The sequence below is a fragment of the Tenebrio molitor genome, chromosome 5 (genome assembly GCF_963966145.1).
Source record: "Tenebrio molitor chromosome 5, icTenMoli1.1, whole genome shotgun sequence".
NCBI classification, from domain to species: Eukaryota; Metazoa; Arthropoda; class Insecta; order Coleoptera; family Tenebrionidae; genus Tenebrio; species Tenebrio molitor.
Window position 1 is genome coordinate 12,574,712 of NC_091050.1, and position 5,777 is coordinate 12,580,488.

Consider the following 5,777-nt stretch of genomic DNA (forward strand, 5'->3'; position numbering starts at 1 on the left):
TTCGTCACCCCACCAGGTAGAATCCGACTCGAATTTAATATGAAACACGTGCCTGATTCACTCGATCAACCCCGCCTCGTTTCAGGCCGTCCGGCCGCGGCATTGGACTGAAAGGAAGTGTGGGCGGAGCGGCGGTCGCACCGACGCGATCATTGGTCGCGGATAAACCTAATCCGTCGACGCGCCGAGCATTGATAAGTTATTCAAATCGAATTGATTGGGGAGTTGATTTTTTCCGTCATATGCGGACGATTAATTTGGCGGCAATTAGGTAATTGATTTGTTCTGTTGGTATTAATGGGAGAAACGATGGGAAACCGAGCGGGATCGATCGATCGGTTTATTAATTTCTGGGTATTTGTCGTTTTAATTCCGTTCGCTGGCCTTATAATTTATTCAGGTTTAATTTTGATTAAAACTGGGCGATTGCCGCGATAAACGGGGATGGGGAGGACCGGTAACAATTTGTGTAATGGCAGAGATAAGGGTGGTGTCACGGGGGGTGAGCACACAAGGCGCGTCACGTGGCCCTCTTAACGGCCGCTTCGGACACTTTATTTCGAGTTAATCCTGTTTAGAATCTTTCGGGGACTAAATGCATGTCTGGAATACAACAAAACGTCATAAATACAGACAAATAACTAAATTCTAAAAGCTATAGTCCATTCATTTCACTGTGGCAGATCTTTTATAACTAAATTTACCTGCTGTAACTAGGGATTTAGAATTTTTTTAACCACTTTCTTAACTTTATCCTCCCGTTTTTATCATAAGAAATTAAATATACAGAGTGATTAATTATTTTTTGACTAGTTTTGGCTTCACAAAACTATTTTTTTTTACTAAAAAATACGATACAGGAGGTTCACATAAAGTACCTATAGGATTTCTTTTAAAAACCTTTAGTAAAGTTTTTTACCGGTGTCGGTTCGATGATTTAAAGAATCTTTGAAAAATCATAGCAACAAATTTTATTGCTTACCTACTAACAATTTGCACTAAATTAATAAATATTAACTCCACACTACGGAAATGTATCTTTCTTTTTCTCTCGCCTTTCCTTTTCTCCATTCCGGCAATACTTTCCGCAGTTTTTCTGTGGAGCACGAAATCCAATGACATCCTCTCCGTTCGCGACACAGGTGCGGATTTGCATTCCACTTTGTTATGAAGAAATTGTTAAAAATATATTTGGCAAATCTACAACATTTTTAAGTCATATTGTTCCAACGTAGGCTAAGTGTGCTTAATTTTTCTTTTGCAGTGCTTTGTAACAGAAGCTCAAATCTCGAATTGTTAAATTATAAATCAATTCGATAAAGCATAACAAATAAAAAAATAGATTTAGGACTCTAAAACGGTTTGAGGAAAGTTCAGTGAGGAATTAAAATCGTCTGGCCAACGTCTGGTTGCTCCGGAAATGACATCAATCTTTTACTGGCGATAGTAATCTCGTCTTCATCGGTGTTTTATAACATTAGATTTAGTCTTTGTCATTTTAACTAACCTGTCTAGAACAATAAAGTAGTTGACCGCCCAGTTGTTCCATTGTAATGGATTTAACATAATTTTGAAATCACCTGGTCCAGATATTAAATTGAAAAATACATTTTTGTTTATATTAAGTTACCAGTATTGGTAATATTTTTTAAGTACAGTTCTTTACACTAGAAGCTCGATTGGAAATTTTTAACTTTTTATTAGAATACTAAAAAAATATTAGAATTAGGTATTTATAGACTGATTTACAAAATGTGCCGGATTTGAACCTGGTGCACGTCTGGTTTCTCCGGCAGAGACAGCAACATGTAATACATATCTTATAACAGGAACTTTAGCTTTTCTTGCTTCATTGTTCAAATACAAAAAATAAAAACAACTTTTTTGATTTTTAACATTAAAAATGGCGCAGTCACAGATGATTTTCAAAATGTATACTTTTAAGAATTTGAATCGGTATATTTGTCTAGTTCCTCCAGAAATAACACTACCGTGATTCTTTCAATTTCAATCTCCTCACAGTGCAATACATATTTTAGAACAACAAAGATGTTTATTACCCAGGTGTTATGTTTAGAAAAAAAAATTGCATCCAAGATTTTTTCTTGGAAATTATAGTTTCTTACATGTAAAGTCGGATTTCAGATAAATATAAATAAATAAAATAGGTAAATAAATAAATTGATTGCTTTTTTGATCCTGTATACCTACTAAAGACAGAATAACAATATTCCACATAATATAAAAATATCTAAGAAATGTGCAGTTACGAATTGGAATTTGCTTATTTCTTTAATTTTTCCGAAAGTGACTTCAACTTCTTTTTTTGTTCGACACTGTCAGAATTTGAGAATTTTCTCCTATGTGAACGGATTTTGATAAATGTCACAACTTGTCAAAACGAAACGTCAAGCAAATTTTAAAGGTTTTAAGCGATTTGGAGTCTTTAAGGGGCTCGTCGAACAAAAAAACGTTGTATTCAACTCGTTCGTGTGTAAATTGGGCTTTTTTTCGCACTCGTGGGCCTTTAAAACGCTCGTTTCACTCGCGTTTTAAAATGGCCCACCCGTGCCAAAAAAGGCCCAATTTACACACAAACTCGTCAAATAAACTACTATTTCATTTCATTTTCCACATCTCAACACGTTAAATATTACATATTCACCTTTTTTTACTTTTAACAACCTACTTTTAGAAACATCCAGTCCTAGGTATACAAAAAATATTTTTTTAATTACAGTTCTTTACACTAAAGGTTGGATCTGAAAGAAAATAAAGTAGCTACTTTTTATTTTACAATAGTTTAGAAAACGTCAGTTAGTAATTCAAAAAACCTGTGTTTACACTGCTAGTTCCTCAAGAAAAGACACCAAACAATTTTTTGCAACACAATCTCTACTGACCACCGTTTCATAATATTAGTTTAAGTTTTTGCCACCTTAGACAGTTAGGCCACACCATTAGGGATATTTATTGTTCTGCTCTCTTCCATTTTTTTTTTTGTCTTCTAACGGTTCTTTTCAGTTTATCAATCACTTGGTATGCCTGGTATACCATATACAAAAAAAATCAAAGTTAAAATTGGTATATTTTGAGTGCAGATAATATCTATTGTCAATAAAAAATTAGTATACTACCTAGTTATATCTTGTCAATTACAATCCTTTGCAACACAAGTCGGACTTCAAGTCTTGACCAATAAACAATACTATCTTTCTTTGTGTTTAATATTATTATGTTTAAATTTCTAGAGCGATGAAAACATGTTCTGAAGCATCCAAACCTGCTTACTCGTGTGATTCTCCGGAAACGCCACCAATCTCTTTTTCTCAAGACCTCCACAAATCGCAATTTCATAACATCCGTTCAAGCTTTTCTCACCTCCGACAATCAATCTAGAACAATCGGGGTGCCTACCGTCCCACCAACCCCGTTTTTTTGCCTCCTAACGGTCCCGCTCTAACAGGCGTCCCGAAAAAGATCAATCAACTTGTCCGAGGGTGTGAAATTCACTTTTCATTCACAGGTAAAAGTATCGGGACATAACTGTATAAGGCCAACAGCACGAGCCAATGGCATCGAGCGCGTGCATGTGCAAGGTGATGACCCTCTTTAACAACCCGGCTGTCCGTTGATCCACCCCCGCGATGATTCGCGAGGGCCAGGTGAGCCCCCAAATTGACGCACATGGCGCGCATTATTAATTAGACGAGGGGATGGTCGACGGGCCTCGCCGATTTATAATCTCGATGCAAACTTGCAACCCCAGTAAAATCGAAAGTCGGCTCTACCTGAAGACGGCGAGAGTGGATCGAAACAGATGGCGCGTGGGCACGACGAGAAAGGGTTCGTGGAGACGCTTTGTCGGAAGAGATTTGGCAGGTCGGGGTTGTTATGGAAATGAGAGGTGCAATTTAGGTGACAGGACCGAGGGTGCATTCTTGAAGGAATTGGGGTGGGTCGCAATTATCCTGCTCCCATTGAAATTTGTCCAAAACCGATCAAATTTGTTTTGTGCTCTTCATGTACCAAAAAAATTGGAGGCTGCTAATTAATACCATCGCATGTTGAGCTATTGGCAGCAAATTAGATTTGGGAACCAGGGTTCCGTGTAATTACCACGTTTGGATCTTTAATTCTGGGCCACCTGTACGTGGCAATTATCGCAAAAAATCGAATTTTTTGCTAGTTCCAGCCGCCAAATTACGCGCCAGACTTGACCCCTCTTGTGTCAATTTTTTTCCACTCATGATACAATCAGAGTCTTGACATCCGCAGCATTGCAATTCAAATGAGTGAAAGCACCAAATCGTGGAGCTTGATTGCTGACGACCTCGACCACTTCACCTGGTGATATTTATTATTGATGAATTTCATGAAACTCCAAGAAGTGTATTAATATTCACGCGAGCGGTTATTTTGTGCCATTAAACCGAAGACTACGACGGAACCTGACAGGTACAGGTGGTTCCACAGTAGGTCCAACTACTACAGAACGGACAATCAAGAGTTGTCCCATCCGGCGAGATAACGCCGACTTGACGCGTTGAGCTCCAGGCGATTTCGATGGGACCCGGATCGGGTTCCAGATTGGCGTTGTTGTTAAATCCCGGCGAACAGGTTCCGATCTGGTTTGTTCGATCCAGCGCCCGCATCCACATGTCATCTCTGGCAATTATCCCATTTTAAGAAATGTGATTTCACAAGCGCAGCCGTCTAAAAATAACAGTCTAGTTTTACGATCGCGCTGGCAAAACCCGATTAGAATACCATTACGGCACGTGTTTGTGCACTCTTTGATTAAAGGAGCAGCTGTATCCGACTAATCTTGATGTGGAGCCGGTGGCGTGAAATATTTTAGAAGCTCCTCCGCGGAGGCTTCGGAGTGCGCCTCCAGAGAACACCATCTCGCCTCTCTTTTAGCCGGAAGCGCAGTCGCGGCAAGGATAACACTCATGAAACTTGGACGCTCGGCTGAGCCTCGTTGTGCACATTTTACAAAATTTTTGAAAAAAATATTTGTGAATTATGTGAATACCTCGACTCGAAAAAACTGTCCAGATGTCAAGTTTTTAAAAACGAAATCAAAAAATTTTTGGAAAAAAATTTAGTGGAGCTTGACGTGACGAATTCTTTGCAGGATGAGTTTCCCTCTGCTTTTGAGGGAGCAAATGTGTCTTGAAATCATTTTCCTTTGGAGGTTAGAGTTGTTGGGGCGCCTGCAGCTTATGGGTCGTCCGTTGGTGTCGTCACCCATGGCTTCCCTGGAAGCTCCAGTTGCGAGCGCTTTTCTAGTCGAAAGCACACGCTTATTACGTCGCAATTAAAGGATTCCTCCTCGACACGGATGAGGGGTCTGGTGGTCGGTTGGACGGCGTCTGAGCCACGTGCTGGGCCCGAGCCGGTGCTCGTCTGCCATATGACGGGCACGGGCCCGGACTCGAGGTTCAGGTGATGCATCTTGGCTTTCCGTTAGATCGGCGGAGCGCGATTCGAGTGCAGCAGCGGCCGCAGGAAATTGAAGTCGCAATGTGGAGTCCCTCTAGGAGGCTCGACTAACGATCTCGTTATTTATCGTCGGGTAACGATTCCATGTCGACGAGACGCGCTGCAGGATTTGATTAACATAATGGCGCTTAATTAAGAGCAAATCGCGATCGGGTGGCGAAAGCTCATTTTAATATCGTCGGACGATCGAGATCGAGATAAAGGGGCCGATGCGGAATTAATTTCTTGTTTATTCCGGGAGCGCCGAGCGATTGGATTTATGGAGCCGT